This window comes from Colias eurytheme, chromosome 18, assembly GCF_061535395.1.
Source record: "Colias eurytheme isolate Ceu_HAF_F1 chromosome 18, ilColEury1 Martin Lab GWU primary, whole genome shotgun sequence".
NCBI lineage: Eukaryota > Metazoa > Arthropoda > Insecta > Lepidoptera > Pieridae > Colias > Colias eurytheme.
The window spans coordinates 8,402,025-8,422,984 of NC_142997.1; the positions used below are offsets into that span (position 1 = coordinate 8,402,025).

Sequence of the window (20,960 nt, forward strand, 5' to 3'; positions counted from 1 at the left end):
CTAACCTTCATAAACGCTAACAAATATACTTTCTTCAGCGCTAAATGAGGTGTGTGTTGTTTTAAATCAATATTTTAGTTCGACTTTAGTGAACTTTGCAAGGCGTTATAACATATTTAGTGTAACTAAATTAATATTTGAGTTAAACTTTACTAAAATACTCTTGATCAAATCGAAACAGATTGTATATTCTCGATTCGCGCAGAAGTTTTTACCATCAGCGTACAATGTATTCGCTTGAGCGTCGGTTATGCCGCAAAAACATCGAATCGTAAATTTGAAGGGGCGCCACCGGTTTTTTCAGTTCAAACCGAATTTATGGTAAGTATTGAAGTTTGGGGTTTGCGATTTTATCTGCCATTTGGTTATCGGTTTTGTTATAAGAACCGTTTCATTTTCCGTAAGTACAAGATTGCTTTTCTGTTTAACTGAATAAACTTTTTATGGAAATGTTTGTGACCAGTATTTACGATTTGAGGTTATTTTACGGAATATACAAATTTTTTGAAGCAGGCAAGTGCAGGTTTTTTTTAAATGTTGAAGTTTTTACTTTAAGCATGTTTATAAATACACAAGGGAATAAAGAGGCTAACGAATTTATAAAACTAGACATAAAACAAAATAGGTACAATACTCTGAAAATATATGCATAACACGACCAATGGAATCGACAAAACGCTATCAATAGCGCCTAATTTAAATATCGCTTTCCCAACTCCGCAAATCGCAGCCGATAATTAAATAATTGATGGAATGAGTTCTAACGAAGCCTAATTATAGTGCCTTCTAAGTTCAGAAGGCAAGAAAATGTAGCTAATCAATCAACCTGAGGAATCAAACGCTGGATAAACGGGACTAGTGACAAATGTCACGGTAATTGCCCCGGATCGAGGAAGAATTTTTTCCCGGCAAAATTCCGAGAATACGATTGATGAGCCACCGAAAAAAGAAAATCAGGGTAAACGTTGATTACGGATCCAGATTTGGAGAGAGATCTCCAGGTAGCGTTCATTTGCATAAACTATTTTTACTGGTAATGAATTTTGGAGCAAAATTCAAAGGTAAAGGTATACGTGAAATCCATGTTGCCGAATTAATTACAGACCTCGGTCGATAAACAATTATGTTTGGAAACGTTTTTTTGTAAACCAGTCAATGGAACTGTACGGTTTTAATTTCAGTTAGTCAATTGAACAATGCTGCAAGGCATTGATTGTATTAGTTGTTTTGCGAAAAATACAATTTATTTCACGTAAAATTGTGTTTCTAGATTAAGAATTTATTAACATGGATCAACAAGAATGAAACAATAGCTCATTAAAAATTTAAAACGCAAGTTAAGATTATTATATCTAAGTATCACATTTACAATTTAAAAACAATATCCGATACTATGACTTCCAACATTAATTTTGGCATCAAAATTCACCAAGTTATTAACCATCCTACCAAACATTTCCTCTTTTTTCTTATTCTAGCACTCAAAGCAGAAAAAGCGCTGCATAAAAATTACATTCAAGTCGATTCTTAATACATTTCCGACTACATTCGGAATGAAAACCGACTGTAACGCGAAGCAGGTGCTAGCGATGCTTTTTCAGAAGAAAAAGCTTGATTTACAGCCTCTACATAAGGCTTAGTTGTAGGATCTATTCAAATATTTCATAAGAGCTAGCTAGTTTTAGTTTTATAGGTTTTGCTATGAATCCGAATAAATTATCTGCTAGAGTATTTTTACGAAAATGTGTATGAAAGGGTAGGTAATCATTGTAACATACCTATATGATAAGTTCAAAGGTTACATACAAAAAAATCGGATAAAAACACACATTTAAATATTATAATATAATGACGTTTTAAAGTACAAAGGATAAAAGTCCTGACGAAAATGAAATATGAAATTTATTTTTCAGTTTAAAATTACAATTTAAACTAAATTTAAATGCATATTAAATCTTTGTAAATCCAACTCGCACTTGGCCGATTTTAATATCTACTAGCGGACCGCCCCGGCTTCGCCCGTGGTACATATTTACGTTTTCTCTACATAGAACCATCCTCGTACTTCAAGGAATATAATAAAAAAAGAATTATCGAAATCGGTCCACCCGTTCATGCGTGATGCCCGTGACCAAGGAAAACGGGTTTCATTTTTATATACCTATAATATTATGATATAGATCATTAATTAACACATTACATTATAAACTTTATTATTTCCTATAAAAGCAGCGGATTCTAAAGGCGCTAACCAAAGTTCATAAAACATTTTATTATCTGTGCATCTTAATAACCATTTACTTAATTTAGAACTAGAAAAGTATTATAATCAGGTATAAAACAGCTTTTAGGTAATAAACATTGTACTTAGAAACTATGAGGTTTTTACGTTACCGACCACGTGTTTTTATTATGTAATTTATTACAAGAACGTTACGGTTCATTTTTCTTTGAATAAAAATGTGGCGTTAAATTTTATATTTTAAAGGCCGCGGCTTTGCTCACCTTGTAACTTGTAAAAAAGAAGCCATTGCAGACCATTATATTCATTAAATTATGTTTGTATACAAAATACCTTATTATTAACGGCTTAATTTTTTTATTTATAGGTTACTAGCTTACCGCCCGCGGCTTCGCCCGCTTTGTCTAAAACCTAATAAATTATATACTAAAACCTTCCTCTTCAATCACTCTATCTATTAAAAAAAACCGAATCAAAATCCGTTGCGTAGTTTTAAAGATTTAAGCATACAAAGGGACATAGGGACAGAGAAAGCGACTTTGTTTTATACTATGTAGTGAAGTGTTACAAGTTTAATTTTATATAAATTTATAAATTTATAAAGAATAGAAAAAATTCGATCACGAGGCGGGACTCGAACCCGCATCCTTCGCGCCATTCCGGGGCGGATGCCTTACCAACTCAGCCACTCGTGACCCGCCAGAGCAATCGAATTTATTCTATTCTTTCAGTTTTATGTGTCTGAAGGGACACACCGCGCGCCATCTATTGAGATGATTAACAACCATTTCAATCAATATGAAGCACTTTTCAGTGAATACAATATTGTAACGATGGAACACGACCTTTTTTGTTGAATTTATATTTTTGGTTTCAATATCCATCCATCGTAAAATGGTTATAAATGGTTGTTAATCATCTCAATAGATGGCGCGCGGTGTGTCCCTTCAGACACATAAAACTGAAAGAATAGAATAAATTCGATTGCTCTGGCGGGTCACGAGTGGCTGAGTTGGTAAGGCATCCGCCCCGGAATGGCGCGAAGGATGCGGGTTCGAGTCCCGCCTCGTGATCGAATTTTTTCTATTCTTTATAAATTTATATTTATAAAGCATTTGAATGCCATAAAACCAAAAATATAAATTCAACAAAAAAGGTCGTGTTCCATCGTTACAATATTGTATTCACTGAAAAGTGCTTCATATTGATTGAAATGGTTGTTAATCATCTCAATAGATGGCGCGCGGTGTGTCCCTTCAGACACATAAAACTGAAAGAATAGAATAAATTCGATTGCTCTGGCGGGTCACGAGTGGCTGAGTTGGTAAGGCATCCGCCCCGGAATGGCGCGAAGGATGCGGGTTCGAGTCCCGCCTCGTGATCGAATTTTTTCTATTCTTTATAAATTTATATTTATAAAGCATTTGAATGCCATATAACCAAAAATATAAATTAAAGTTTAATTTTCCTCTTCTATTAAATTTTTACTATTATATTCGGTATCACTAATAATCAAAACAATCAAGAAATGTAAGGTTTAAAAAAATGCGAAAAACCTTAACATTCTTAATTTTTTTTCGCTTCACCCTAACCACACTCTGAACGTCCAGAGTAGGTACAAACATATTATTATAAAAAACATTTATTCTATGAATAATGAACCAAAAATTACAATCCAATTACATTTTCCATACAATTGAAACAAACGTAGATACTAGATACACTGTGGATCAGTTAATCTCGCTGGAGCATCTTGCTAATCCACGAGCACTAACTCAAATACATCTGTTAAACAAGTAATTGGATTCGGCCAACACTTGACAGTTTGTGGATAGCGTAGACTGGATGGTGCAGTGTGCGTACGAAATCTAGTGAGTCTTGTAGAAATGTAATTAAATTGAATGAATTTTATGTCGAAAGCTTCAAACTGCATTTAGTATTAGTTTCAAGTGCAATAGATTTATATTTTTTTTCCTTGTCATTTGTTTTAGTTTTTTTTATAAAATAGCTTGGTTTTACGTAACGGGGCTCTAAATTGATTATAGGTAGGTATTCATCCATTGAGCAACTCAATTATTTATTTTTTACATGTTAATTATCGATTCAATAAACGAACAATAATAATAAATTGCGACATGAATTATACGCGTGTAACTTGTTAGTGATTTTCTCTCACTTCCGACACAATCAGTAGGTGCTTTCGCATTTTGCAAATCTATATCCACGTCTCATTCCGTTCCCCAATACGTTGTTATGAAAAGTTATTCTCTAAGACATTCAACTAATTTGGCTGGCAGCCAATTACAGAAGTGGATTCTTGTTTTAACGGGAATTAGGTTTTAAGCTGGATTTATTACGTAATTTTCGTAACAAACAGCTAACGAATCGGGCTATTATGTTGTCACGTTTGTGTTTTTACAAGTTTTGGGCGAGCAATCAAATTGTGAGAGTGTGTGTAATCTGTATGTATGTATTTTTATGTGTGTGTGTGTATTTCTTATGATTTCCGAGCTCTATGTAAGAAAATATAATAAAATTATATACTGCGATTCGAACCCTAGATAGGCTTTTAGCTGCTATAATATTATTTATCGATTAGTAACTCAAAAAGTTCCCTCAGATGTAATAGTATACTATAGAGTATAATATAATTATCTACTGTTTTAGTAGCCTGTTTGGCATCTTTATATTACTGTCATTATACAAGTTATACCTACGTATGTATATTCTTCGAAATTAAATGATGTACATAACGTTATTCTATATAATAAAATCATTAATAGGGAGTTAGATTCACAAAAGCACACACAACATCAAACTAATTAAAATAACTCAACATATAACACCAAATAATATCAATTTTTTGCACAATGATTAACAACTTGTTTCTTTCTCGCAGTTAACATATAACCCGTTACCTTAAAAAGAAAAGCAATTCATTACAAGACAATTATTCAAGACAACACAATGTAAATAATGAAGTAATTACCCGAATCACAGCCGACGCAAAAACTATGGAACACGGGTTTTTGTGAGCAAAAAGTAAGTCATTAAAATGTATGCTTCTTTTGCGGAGCGTTGGATGATCTTTTTGTTTTTCTTTCGGTAAATAGTTTGTTTGTGTAATCGGTTAAATAATGAGAATGTTTCTTTAACTTTCTAGTGATAAAAAAGCGCGGTATACTGAAAATCAGCGCTGATGCGAGAGCTCAGCGTGTTTTGCTGGCCAGTTTTCGCTGAGGAATTTGTTAACATAATATAGTTTTTGACAATAAAGATTAATTTACCTATTGAAGTATGTTTTATAATGATCTTACTAATATTATAAATGCGAAAGTAACTCTGTCTGTCTGTCTGTCTGTTACTCAATCACGCCTAAACTGCTGAACCAATTTGCATGAAATTTGGTATGGAGATATTTTGATACCCGAGAAAGGACATAGGCTACCTTTTATTGCGAAATATGTACCACGGGCGAAGCCGGGGCGGACCACTAGTACTCAATAATTATTGTATTAATATAGATCGTGCACTTAGTAAAAAAGAGAATTCAATTATGTTGATGTTTTTAGTGGAGACTGGTCAAGTTGTAAGCACTTCCAAGCTAATATACATTTTCGTTAGTAGTTTTTATTCCGCTTACCTATTTTGTGGAGTTTAAGAAGATTGATGGATACCTAGAAAAGTACGTATTGAGAATAAATTTATAACACTTGATTTTACAGGAAAAGCTACTTATAGGATTTATTCAGTTCGAATAAAATTAAAATACCTACCTTATAAAAATTAATAACCATTATTTTTTACATTACATTTCTTTCTCAGATCCAACAACATTCGAATGAAAGAGACGTAATTATTTAAAAAAGACGGGTTGCACTCCGGGAGTGCCGGCAGAAGTGAAAACTTGATTATTAACGTTGAGCATGTTTGATATCCATCCGTCTTACGCTTTTTCGATCAGGTCACGTGTCCTGATGCGAGTTTAAGATTTTATACCCATTACAGAAAAGTGCTCAATGCCGCTAAAGAAGTTTTCACTTCAAAAAAATTATCTAAGTACCTTTTAAATTAAATAAGCAAATCTTTAAAATATTCCAAAATGATAATCTATACTAGATTACAATAACACACATAATGGAATTAGCTCTGCATACAAAATAAAATAAACATAGAAACTACGGGAACACTGCAAAGTAAATAAAAGTCGTCTAGCGAAGTTCAGCAAAAACTGAAAACAAAAACACTGACAATTAAGGTCTTAAGTGCTCAACTTCCAACTTGGACAAAATCTTTTTAATACAAGCCTTAACTTATACAAGAGAAACTTAGTAACTAAGCTTAATAAGTACTTTATTTTAACTTAGTTTATTTAAAATGGTGCTTTGTTGTTATGATTTATTGATGGTTACAAATTAAGTTTTCCTTATTTTACGAGAAAATTTCGGTTATATTGTATCTTTATGAAAGAATTATCAAAAATCGCGTAAATGCTTTTTACACACAAACAAAAATGCTCATCCATATATTAGAACTAGCTGCGCTCCGCGGTTTTACCCGCGTGGCTCCACTCCTGTTGGTCTTAGCGTGATGTTATATAGCCTACAGCCTTCCTCGATAAATTAGCTATCTTACACCGAAAGAATTTTTCAAATCGGACCAGTAGTTCCTGAGATTAGCGCGTTCAAACAAACAAACTCTGCAGCTTTATAATATTAGTATAGATTATGTAATTCATGAAATTTCCGGGTACTTTCCGGCATAATGTACCTATCACAAAAAGGAATTAACACAGAATTAACCTTTCTTTTCCATATTATTTTAGTTTCCATTACAAACTAAACTTACTTTTCTTTACAAAAGTGTCCCTTTTTCTGACATGAAACAGATGCATTTCCCATCTGTTTCACTGATCGATTTTCTTACGGGTTTCTTACGGGCTAGTTATTTTTCACTCATGCGTCAACTATTTTACCTTCCTTAAAGGCCAATATTAAACAACGATTTTTATAAATCAAAAATTATGTGTTTTTCTTAAGGCGATAGACTTGAAGAGAATTCGACTAATTTGAAAAATAATTACGCTAATATACTTGCTTTGCATTATTTAATCGAGAGATATTTAAAATTTTATTAAAATCTACCCTAAGTCTAGACAGTAGAAATAAACACATTTTTATGATACGCAGTTATGGCGTTTGTCTATGACGTCATCATAATATTTTCCACAAAGGTACTTTAAAAACCGATTCTTAGCATGAGGAGCATTTCACTTACGTTGCTCAGACATTACTCATCGACGTACTTACTTACCTATCACTACATAGTATAAAACAGAGTCGCTTTCTCTATGCTCTGTCTCTATGTCCCTTTGTATGCTTAAATCTTTCAAACTACGCCAGCGATATTGATGCAGTTTTTTTTAAATAGATAGAGTGATTCAAGAGGAAGGTTTTAGTATCTAATTTATTAGGTTTTAGACAAAGCGGGCGAAGCCGCGGGCGGAAAGCTAGCTATAATATTCAATATAATATAATCTATGGTAACACGACTTTCTCGTCCCATGAGCAATATCACCATTAATAAAGTTCGACCACAGATGATAAACAAATAGAGCTAGCCAAGAACAAATAACGCTTGTCAATTTTTTATCTGTATTGAATATGTCAACCAGGCGTGATATATTATGATTTTGGAGGGTAATCGATTTCTGTACGATTTGTAATTGTATTATGCTATTTATATCTGCTTGTTGCTTTAGATGTTGTATTTTTCATTGTATTGATCTGAAGTATCTGGTATGGATCTATAAAATAGCTTTACGTATTATGTTACCTAATATATTGGCCTCTACCAAGGCCTCTACGATGACAGAATTTGGTTTGACAGTATGTGAAAACATTGGTGAAAATATGACAATTAATAGATATGATAGAATCTCTCCATATGTTTGCTTTCCTTTCGACGATAAGAATAAGAATAAATAAGAATAAGAATAATTTATTTCGCCAAAAGCCAACAACAGTTAAAATAAAAAGAATAAGGAATACAAAAAACACAGAAAAAGACAAAAGTGTGGCAGACCTTTAGCAAAAAGGGGACCAACTCAGTAATAAGCTGTGCCTTCAACAGCACAGCACCGATAATACAATTATTAAGCTTATTAAGGTTTAAAAAGATCAGAGTATTCTAAATTTTTAAGGGTTGAATATTTTAAATATAAATAATAGCTAAGCTATATTAAATAGAAATATTTTTCTACATTATATTGCACACTACATCCATACTTTCGCCACATCATTGTCGCAATTTAACAAGTGCGTTAACCCGACTTCGCCTGCGCATGACCAGCCCGGTTTGGAAAATCGTGGTTTCTTCACAAAAGTTAGCGCCATTCATGGATATTATCCTATCTTAGACATCCTCGATTCCCATTAGTGAAACGATACCTTAAGTAGATTTTAAAATGTATAAAGTAATTTTATAAGGCAGGTATTGTTTAGTACTTTGTCTCTTGAGAAATTTGAAAGAAAGAAAGAAAAAGATTTCTTTCTATCTTTTTATTTTTCTTTTAAATGCACTCACCTTTATAATTGTGTGTGTGTGTGTGTGTAATAGTATAATATCCTGATTTTGTCAAACTTTGTGTGTGCAATAAAGAGTATATAAATACATAAATAAATAAAAAGATTTCTTTCTTTCTTTCTTTCTTGAGAAATTTAATATTGTTACTATAAAATGGAGTTACTCAGTAACGGTAATGTAATCAATTTATTAAATACTAGCCATGGCCCGCGGTTTTACCCGCAGTAGTCCGCTCCTATTGGTCTTAGCGTGATTATAATTATATATAGCCTTAGAGTTATTAAAATTATTTCGGAGTTAGATAGCCCATAATATAGATAGGCTATAATAACACCGAAATAAGTTTTCCAAATCGGACCAGTAGCTCCTGGGATTAGTGCGTTCAAACAAACAAACAAACTCTTCAGCTTTATAATATTAGTATAGACTACAGATCAGAAATTTATAGCCTATTTATTGTGACTATTAAACGCACTATAAACACGAACCCTATTACTTGACCAAAACGGGTGAAGTTAGTATTTTTAGAAATGATGTTTTGTACAACCACTCAAAGAATGTAAGTAATGTAAGTACACAATATGTGATTGCTTTGAAAATTATAAATTATAGTAAGGTATTATACATTCATACTATAGTTTATGTTAATGCGACTTATTCTTTATTTATTTAATCCGTCTTTACGAGTATTTGAGACGCAAACTATGCAACATTTTTTTAGGAATGCTTTCTAATAAATTAAGCGACGCACTTTTCTTTTTAAATTGATTAATAAAGTGAAAAAAAATAATTTTACACAAAAATGCGAAACTTTTTCTCTCAGTCTGTCTTTAGTTTTCACAACAAAATCACAGCATAGATATTATGGATGACACGAAAAGATAATTGATCCGATGATCAATGAAAGCTACTTTTTCAAAATCCAAAGGTTTGCCCGTTCCGTCACAAGTGAAACATAGGCTCTAGTTTATAATAAAACATCAAAAACAGCCCAGAATTATCTATTAACGCAATTTCAAATGGCCATCAAACACCAATATTCGGGTGGGTGTTAAAAACGATATTGCCTCGAACACACGCGATAAAAAGCTTGATTTTATGATAGTATTCGGTACATTGTTCATCTTGGGTGGTCAAGCCAAATGGGGCTTAATAAACATCGATTGGTTTCACGCCGCATCCTTTATCTCAATAATGGTTATCTGGTAGATAAAGGTGTCTCTTGAGTTAGGACTTCCTTTGGATTTGAAATAGGAATTGGGTTTTGATTTAGGACTCGCTAAATTACCTTAAACCATATTGATATAAGAGTTATTGTAAATAGACATAATATCTATTAATCGAGTTATATTGCCAGGTTTCATAGTGAAAATAATAAAACACTTTGTTACATATAAAATGTATAACAGTAAAAATAGTAGTCATATCGTAGCAACAATTTTATGAATTTTGACTGTCTGTTCGTTCGTGCTAATCCTGAAAACAGTTGAATCCATACTTAACTTTTACTAGTAATATAGCTAATGTTATAAATTAGGTTACTTTTATTTTAAAAGGATGAACGATACCCGCATATAATTTTTGGTACACGCATACAATTTTCGACTATAGTTTAAAATAATTGCAGTAGCAAGACCAATTGTCATAAACGTTTATTTCCTTCTTACTATTATATTCTCTATTGGATTATTATTTATTCTATTATTAACAATTAGTTAATAAAACACTCAATTGCTTAGGGGAATGGCGTTAGTTTGAGTGACGTAGAAATAATATAGTTTTTGTTAGCATGGGGTTTATGAAATATCTTGGGGTGTATTTAATACAAGTGTTTGTCCCCTTATGGGGCAGATGTATGTCACATATCGTAGTGATCGATATTATTTGTGGGTAAGTTAGTGTTTGATTTTGTTTTACTAGATTGTTTGTTAACCGATCCGGCATCGAACCCTGAACCATTCGATTATTATAGACTCATTTACATAATATTTTTTCGACGCTTTACTTATAAAATAAATCTTTATTCCAAATAGATACCACTGTAATAAAAATTTAGTTATCCAACTTTTTTTTCACGTAAAATAATATATAATACTAGCGGTCCGCCCCGGCTTCGCCCGTGGTACCTACATGTTTAAACTATCCTATATCTCAAGTTGGATCGAACTGCACATGGTGTGCGAATTTTATTATAATCGGTTAAGTGGTTTAGGAGTCCATTGAGGACAAACATTGTGACACGAGATTTATATACTATATTGAGACTAAACCACACATTTGCGAATGACGCTCATTTATCAAACGCAGTAAAAACACTAACTTTTGTTATATTAAATAACAAAGGAACAGTATCCCATTGTGAACATTTCAACAACTTTCTGCGCATGATACAACACAAAATTGAACTCGATCTATAGAAGTGTCACGTCAATCACTGTCTACCCTCAATTTTTATTATTTTTAATAACTCTTCCAAATGCACACTAATATAGTAAAAAAATCTATCATGTATGTTTGTCAGGTACCTACCTACACAATAATTTTAAAAATAACATTTGAATAATATGTCTTATCTATACTAATATTTTAAAGCTGAAGAGTTTGTTTGAACGCGCTAATCTCGGGAACTACTGGTCCTATTTTAAAAATTCTTTCGGTGTTAGATAGCTCACTTATCGAGGCTATATTACCTACGCTAAGATCAACAGGAGCAGAGCCACGCGGCTGAAACGGCGAAGCACAGCTAGTGTGGTAGAAAGCTCAAGCAAAGCATATTTTTGTTTTGATACCGGCTAAACTTAATAAAACATATAAATATTTTATTCATATTTTATTAAGCAGTTTTAATAGTTTAGTAGAGGAATTACCCGAATATTTCTAACTAAAAGGTCCGAGGTCTGATTAAGGAGTCCGATTTGTTTGTCACATTATGTAAAATTACCTATAACTAAACTAGTCGATTAATTTAATGTACCATTCCTACTATAATTACAGTTATTCCACCATAAATAATAATCGTCGTTTTCTTGAAATATGTACATAATTTATACCAATAATTCACATAGAATTATGTGCGTGGGCCGCGATGGTTATCGTATTTACTCAGTGTAGGAAATATCGCATATTAATATCTAAAGGAATTGCTGTAATAGTGTAGTCTGTTTGGTTTTCTTGTAAATTCCATAAATTGTTGTAAATTGAATACTTCGAGGTAAAAATGTATGTTTCAAATTAAAGTATTACTAGCTTTCCACCCGCAGCTTCACCCGCGCAGTCAAAGAAAAATCCGCATAGTTCCCGTTCCCGTGGGATTTCCGGTATAAAACCTATCCTATTTCCCGGGGTAAAAAGTAGCCTATGTCCTTTCTCGGGTATCAAAATATCTCCATACCAAATTTCATGCAAATTGGTTCAGTAGTTTAGGCGTGATTGAGTAACAGACAGACAGACAGAGTTACTTTCGCATTTATAATAGTATGGATTTAAGACTGCTATTGCTATTAATTTTAGGGCTTAAGCACAAAATATGTATTATGGTTCTTCTTTACTTAATTTTCCTTTTCTAATAAGTGGGGTTGATTCATTATAATACATTTTATTTTTAGAAAGATAATAAATACATTCGGTCATTTGAAAGTATCGATTTGTTGTTACTATTAGTAGCTTCATTTTAATTTACGTTACCTACTTACAAATGCCCTTCGAAGCCGCGGGGAACAACTAAACATTATAGAGTTAAAACCAACGGGAAACGCCAACCGAACATTCTTACAGTCCATGCAAAATATCCCAGTCATGTGTCATACATGACCATACATACAGCAAATACATCTTCAGCACTAAGGAATTATTTGTAGACAGCTAAACTTTATCGTCCTTTTCAATTTTAGTACTCACTAGCCCCTGGGCGAATGACACACTGTACACCGTAAACAAGCGTTTTTATTGTTATTGGATTGAATTATAGGTACGATAAATAACATGCTATTATGTGGACGCAGCTTTATGGTGTTATTTGCAGGTGCAAGAATTGTTTGAAATCTAGAAGTTAAGACTTTTCAATTTACAATCACTTACCAGCGAATAAAATGGAAGTGTATAATATTAGTGTACCCATAATTATCTTATATATAAAATCTTATCTTATATATAAAATTCTCGTGTCACAATGTTAGTCTGCATACTCCTCCGAAACGGGTGGACCGATTCTCATGAAATTTTCTGTGCATATCGGGTAAGTCTGAGAATCGGCCAACATCTATTTTTCATATGTACCACGGGCGAAGCCGGGGCGGACCGCTAGTAGGATATAAAACAGCTTTTGTTATCTTTATTACTAGAAACTATAGTATTAATGACACACCTAAATGTATTGAGAAACATTATATTATTAACTAATTAAATGTCACTACAATACCTACTAGAAGATTCAATAATCTGACTATAATTTCCATTATTCATTGAACGCAGAAATAAAATGAGAGTATTTCGGAAATACCATTCATTATATTGTTACGTGTATCGCAAATTTCACAAACGATACATGAAATGAGTTCCTTGTTCATATAATTTGAATTCGTACAACCAATTCAAATTTCCAATATAACTGCCAAAGGCAATAACTTTAGGAGGCGTAATAACGTTGTGAATACAATAATTAGCAAATCGAAGCTTTACTGATTAGAGCCTGACAATTGCACAGTCGAATCCAATGGTATTAACCCGGAAAATAGCATTTATCACACACACGTAGATGCCAAAATAGCGTGCAGACAGCACGGTGACAGTCCTCTATTACTGGACATATTGACAGAACCAGGACACAACTAACGACATCGACAGAATTCGCCCAAATATTTGTCCGTCCAATTAAACAAATGAAATCCAATGTAGCTACAACACTTGGAACGAATTTAGGGGAAATGAACGCCGGAAAGAAAACAAACGCACGGGTTGGCTTGTTATGACATCTGCCACGATAGACAAACGGACAATGCGATGAATTAAAAACGTAACGAATTGTTCGTAGTAATGCTCGCTGACGACATAGGAAAGTGGGACAGGAACTGTAGAACACAGATTTATATAAATAGGCAAAACATGTCAACAAGGGCCCGTTCTAAGAAAATTTCGTATCTTCAAGTTTTTGACTGTGTTTGTCTTTCTTTTTATTAATCATTCTGACTAACTGTCTTCTTACATGTTTTCACTGCATTATGAAATATTATGTTTTTCTTTCGTCGAAATTGGTTGATTTCATCTGACTCCGAAAACTTATTAAATTCAAATCAACAAATTGCATCTATTATTGTTTCAATTTACTATATTGATTATCAGAAAATATTAAAACACACTACTTTATTTATCTATACTAATATTATAAAGAGGAAAAGTTTGTAATTATGTAATTAATAATTATGTATGTATGTTTTCACGCATAAACCTCTGAACCGATTTTGATGAAATTTGGCACATACAATCTGTAGACCCTGAGAAAGAACATAGGCTACCTTTTATTGCGAAATATGTACCACGGGCGAAGCCGGGGCGGACCGCTAGTACCTAATATTTGTCAGAACCTAAACAATTGTTTTACGCAGGACATATTTTTTACAACGCCCGTCCAAACTTCTACATACATCACAATTTTTTGCCTCCATTTTAAAACGCCATGTTTCAACTTTCTTGTTTTGTTTTCGTTTCAATTTTACTTTACTTTTGTCATATTTCAAAGTAGGTTAATCGAAAGTGGGTTTTTATACTCTATTGTTTAAAATAGTGGATTTTTATTCGTCCTTTGAAATGTTTATAAAACATACTCATAAAAATTCAACAGCAGTTAACAGCTATTTTATCGCAGAGATGAAAACAATGTTGACGTTTTTAATATTGCAATACTGAACAATTTGTTCATAAAAAATTAACTTTCCAATCAAAAATAATGACTGAATAATGACGTAGATTTTATGATAAAAATGCGGGAAATACGAGTGAACGGAGATAGTAAAATAATACGATTAAAAGAGGAAAGCCAAGAAAAAGGTATAATATTTCAGTATTCATTTTACTATGTTTACTTAATTGAATGATATTATGCAGAAATAATAAAACGTCTATCTTTAGAGTAATTTCTCTACAAACATTTTATGCTACGTCCCTATAATAAAAATGAACATTGTTTTTTCTAAATATTTGTACAAAAATCTCATCTGTTACGTTTTAAATTTAGTTTTTTTTTAAAGTAGATAATAGTATCCTCAAAGATAAAAAGTTGATGAGTATCATCTGTGTTTTTTTTAATAGAAAAGCTTCTAGAAAATAAACGTTAACTGTCTAAAGAAATATAATATAATACTAGCTGTGCCGCGCGGTTTCACCCGCATTGCTCCGCTCCTGTTGGTCATAGCGTGATGATAAAAAATATAGCCTTATAGGAAGGCTATCTTCTTCGATAAATGGTCTATCTAACAACAAAAGATTTTTTCAAATCGGACCAGTAAATGAAAAATGAAAAATCTATTACTTATATGTATCTATAATAATAAAACCACATCGATCGGCACTACCCAAGCAATAAAAAAGGCGACAGCTGTTACCTGTATCTAATAAAGTAGAAATTTGGACGGACATTATCCATTATCTTAATTTTGATACGCTTACAAAAGAGCGTAAAGTGCGACATATGCTAGGATAACCGTTTGCTTCGGAATTAATCGATTTCCTGCTTGGCGACAAAAATAGTTAACATTTTGAACCACGTACGTTAAAAGAAGTCAAAACAGAGATAATAAAGTTTAAACTTTTTAACGGACTTTAAACGCGATTTATTCATTATATTATTAACCCGTTTTGAACACCGAGCGAGGTTACGGGTTGACTGGCACTCTGCGTTAAAAAGATTTTCATTGTTAGATGTATACTCGCAAAAAATAAAACACGAGAAAAAACTAAAACAGAAATCACGCAAATAAAAATGTTTAAAGAAACTGTTCTAAAAGATGTATCAAGATGACCAATCGAATAAACGGACCACCTCGTATATCCACATTTACCTTCACAGTTAGTCATAGAACAACACGATAAGAATACACTCTCATAATTAACATCGACACTCAAAAGGTAAATAAAAGAGAGGCAGAAGCATGTCATCGGAATGTCAAAACCATTAAGCTGTTTCAGACTTCATTGTCGCAAATAACAGTAAGGCATAAATTGTCGTCGGCAAACCAATAAAAGAGAACATCAGTAGCCATCTATTATATGCTATCTTGCATCATGACAAGTGACCAGTGACGAAAAAAAAGGTACCTTCTTCGTTAGTGAACCTCAAAAGATAGGCATCGATTATTTCCTAGAAGACCCTTCGATAAAAATATTTGTTTCGCCGTTGTCACTTCACAGTGTATGCGCTTGACGATTTTGGGCGGGAACTGTCAACTTTAGAGGTTATAAAGTAGTTTAACTGCTCAATTTAAGAAAGTAAATAATACTACTAGATCTGGTGTTTCTTATCGAATAGATCCAAACATTGGCCTTAATATCAGTGACATACAAAACGTAAATAATATAAGAACTATCTTCAATGGTATTTTATTTCATCCTGCGATTGGAATTAGTAGTTTTCTGCATCACATATTAATTCTGAATTACAAACATTGCTGAATGGAGCGTAAAGAATGATGGAAATTAAAGGATACATTTGACCGCATATATCTACCATTAGTTCAGTTATTTCGAATGCAAGAATTTCCGAAATAGAACGACCTCGTTGGAGCGTATCTAAGTGGTAATAAAAATAAAGTATTTATACATTAAGCTCCTAATATTGTTACGGTTTAATAAACTTGCAAGAGGAAGCTATGATTGCTGCGGTTTTTGCAGATCTTCTCAACTTATGCACGAATTCAATTGTTATTTTTGTGTTTCCGACCTTTGCGCTCTATTCGTAAAAGAGGATCATAGAAATAACGATAATATCGGTTCATAAAATGATGCTTTTATGTTAAGGCTATTTTGATATACCTACTTTTACTGAAGTAGGCCACCGTGAGGTATTAAATTTTATCTAGTTAAAAAAATGTATTGATTTATGTTTTACCGTGCTCCACGGTTTTACCCGCAGTGCTCCGCTCCTGTTGGTCGAAGTCCTTTCTCGATGAATGGGCTTTCTAACACCGAAAGATTATATTTCAAATCGGACCAGTAGTTCCCGAGATTACCGCATTCAAACAAACAAACTTTTAGCTTTATAATATTAGTATAGATTGCAGTTAATACCGTTTGCTAGAGATATTATAGACTCAGACAATAAACTGATAAAATTTCTTACAAACGTTTTATTGAACAATATCATAAAATAAACAAATTAATTAATCCATAATAAAACTCACAGTTCTCACACACATCAATAGAACCGCGACATTCTGTTATAGATAAAAGACGCGTTTTCACATAATAAAGTCTTCAACAAATTGTGTGCTAAATTGAGTCAAAATTTTTCCAAGAACACACCTCATTCTCAGAGATTGTCAATAATTTTGTAGCTACATAAATTGAGATATCTTCAACCGTTTATCGATGATTGTCACCTTTTTTTTCTACTTCAGGTAGAGGTTTAGCTTCGGCATAATATGGTTCTGTAGATTGTATTTCTTCGAAATGATTGATGACCCAGTAAATTAGTACAGGATTAACGCATGGTCGAGTTTTTAAACATCGTTCATAGGTGTTGATGTTATTATTTCGTGGTGAATACAAATGATATATTGCACGCCTCATAAGCGAAGCGTTGAGGTGGGTACTACTGTCACTTCGCGCAAAACATCTGATTTTTCAAACTTAAAATGTCTTTATGTATCATACATTGCACTTGTAAGATAATACATACACACACATATTAAGAAAAAACACTATTTTTAACGTTCATGATATTTTTGATGTCATTTTTGTTATTTAAACTAGTTAAAAAACAGTTTAAAAAAGTTCTGTCTTGGACGTCCGTGTGTCTGTATGTGCGGATCCTTTTTCTTGTTAACACGATAGCGACCGAAATACTTTACTAATCGAGTCTTTTTTTTTCTCTTACGCTTGAGTATGCTCAGGAATAGAACCCTTTCATTTTTCAGGGTCTGATTCGATGTGGTTTAATTGTTATTAAATAAACAAAAATAATAATTAATAAATATTTATTAAAAAAAAATTATGAGGCGTGCACTTTTGGATTTTCCAAATTATTTGAGTTTATGGTCGTGTTCACTTAGTATCAAAAGTTTTAATGTCTTTATTAAACATCTGTCTTTATAGAGAGATACTTTTATATTCAAGCAAGTAAAAAGCATAAGCGTAAGCATAGTGGAATAAATTTGAGTAACAAGTTTTTTCCGTAACTACGGTATATTATTCTGAGTAGTAATATTAACACAAGATAAACACGCGTTTGATAATTCATTTCTTTCAGTATATATCTTCAGTATATTATGTAAATGAACTTGTATAATATTAGAACTATCTAATATTATATATTATATATATTATATATTATTATATTATTATATATATTATAAAGGCGAAAGTTTGTAAGGATGTATGGATGTATGGATGTATGGATGTTTGTTACTCTTTCACGTAAAAACTACTGAACCGATTACAATGAAATTTAGCACACATATAGAAGGTAACTTGGATTAACACATAGGATAGTTTTTATCCCGGAAATCCCACGGGAACGGGAACTATGCGGGTTTTCCTTTGCAAACGCGGGCGAAGCCGTGGGCGGAAATCTAGTAATATTATATTGCATAGTCTACATTCTTTGTGTTTGCTCTTAGTTCTAGATTCTATAATATTATATTACTAACAAAATTATAAGATAACAATAACGTTATTAATTGTATAAGAAAGAAGTATATAGGTACGATTGAAAATATGTAATTACTAGATTTCCGCCCGCGGCTTCGCCCGCGTTTTCAAAGGAAAACCCGCATCGTTCCCGTTCCCGTGGGATTTCCTGGATAAAACCTATCCTATGTGTTAATCCAAGTTACCCTCTATATGTGTGCTAAATTTCATTGTAATCGATTCAGAAGTTTTTACGTGAAAGAGTAACAAACATCCATACATCCATACAAACTTTCGCCTTTATAAGATTAATAAGATTAATACTAAACAGATTAGTATTAATTTTACATTTTTCCCCTGAAATAAAAGCCTTTAAAAATCCAGTAAGTATTATAGCCCTCAAACAGAAGAAAAAATACATTTTATAAAGCGATTATAATAAATTTGTACCGCGTTTTAATTCACTGTCCCATATTTTATTTCTAGCCATATAAATATTCTGTATTTCTAATCCAACGATCCATTCCAGCGAACCAAGTTAATCCGTTCTACTTCAGCGATTTTCTAAAGAATAATTCCATTTATTTGGCTTAGTTTCAAGTGAGATACGAATTTACTTCAGCAAGGAAGCGATTCGGCGATGTGTCGTTTGCTAGCGCTTAGTACTGGCTGTTAGTTACTAGACTGTGGTCACGTGTACAAAGCAATTAGTGGTGTATAGTGTATAGGTTCTTTATTGTATTAGTACATTTTTCCTTTGTTCTTTATTGTAGCTATATTTTACGCTGTACGTTTTAAAGATGCTGGATTGTTTTATCGACTGATTATAGTGTTTTTTTTCATTACTTATCAGAATAAAGGTTTATTTATTTATTTTCCTTTCTTCATCAAGTCAATTATAAGTAAAAACATTCACTCATATACTCTTATGAGCCATTCACTCTTTCAGTACTCAGAATTTGAAACTCAAACTCTGTTTAGCCTAGGCTCAATTATTTTGCAAGAAATATATAAACTTGTATAAAACACGAAATAAGAAACAAAATCTCGTAGAGAACAGTCGCGTGATAAATATAAATTGCCAACCTAACCCAGCCACAAATTTACGACGACTAAGCAACAGTTACTAAGCCCTTGTAAATCACGCTGAGACTATCCAGTGTCGCCGCGTTAACTGTTAAGATAACGAGTTTACCTAACCCTGCTAAATGTGTTTGTTCTTGTCCGAGTCTAGCTCATATAGCTCATAGTTAGGCTCCGGCTACATTAGCGGGCTATGGCGTTAAAGCGATGAATAATAGATCGGTGAAGATGATGAATCTTGTATATAATCTTGCTAGTGAACTGGAGCATATTAAAATATCACAATAAGACCTTGAAGGAAAAGAAAGATCAAGTTCGCTTCACCCAGTCGTCTAAGGTAGGTAAGAACATCGCGTATGCTTGTACATTACTAGCTGTGCCTCACGGTTTTATCTGTATTGCGTAGCTCTAATATATTATAGACTATAGCCTTGTTCGATAAATGGTCTATCTAAAAATGAAATAATTTTTCATATTTTCAACTAAACAAGCAAACTCTTCAGCTTTATAACATTACTAGCTGTGCCGCGCGGTTTCACCCGCGTGGCTTCGCTCCTGTTGGCCTTAGCGTGATGATTATAGCCTATAGTCTTCATCGATAAATGGGCTATCTAACACTGAAATATTTTTCAAATCGGATACGTATTTAGTCAGATGAGAGCGTCCAACCAACCAACTAAACAAACAAAGTCTTCATACCATTAGTAAGTATAGATGTTTTAGCGCGGCAATTCTTCACGAATCTTCGCGCGATAACGTAGCCGTAGCATTACGACTAAACACTGCGCACTTAATGAAATAGAATTTAGTACTGTGAGTTATCGATTTTGTATTGCAAATATTACTCGATTGACCGGGCTTGACGGTATCTTGTTACGACTTTCCGCGTTCGAGTTTTAATGGTATTGTTGAAATCTATTTCAGCTAGAAGTGCATCTTTATATGCTTGTGTACGTAGTTATGGTTATTTGATGTTTGTGAAATAAGGAAGTAAAGATAAACACAGAATTTTAGCCTGTTTTTTAAATAAATTATCGCTGTTTAATATTAAATATCGACTTATAAGGAATTATCTTTTAACCAGTTATACGATAATATTTTGTATTACTCAATGTTATGCTGAGATCGTTGTTTATAATAACATTCAGGTCTTATTCATAATAGGTATTTTAACCAGGAATGGAAACCAAGATCTCTTACGCTGAAACCATTG

The 20,960-nt window shown here is 32.8% G+C and overlaps 1 protein-coding gene and 3 non-coding genes across 5 annotated transcripts in view; 2 read left to right on the top strand and 2 right to left on the bottom strand.

The window, feature by feature from the left end:
• pxb (putative Hedgehog signaling attenuator pxb) overlaps window positions 1-20,960 on the bottom strand; it is a 198,518-nt gene that overhangs the window by 70,662 nt on the left and 106,896 nt on the right. The window lies entirely within an intron of this gene.
• Window positions 2,862-2,937, bottom strand: TRNAS-GGA (transfer RNA serine (anticodon GGA)). Its single transcript has one exon. It is a non-coding gene; the product is annotated as a tRNA-Ser (tRNA).
• Window positions 3,240-3,315, top strand: TRNAS-GGA (transfer RNA serine (anticodon GGA)). The gene has a single exon. It is a non-coding gene; the product is annotated as a tRNA-Ser (tRNA).
• TRNAS-GGA (transfer RNA serine (anticodon GGA)) lies at window positions 3,549-3,624 on the top strand. Its single transcript has one exon. It is a non-coding gene; the product is annotated as a tRNA-Ser (tRNA).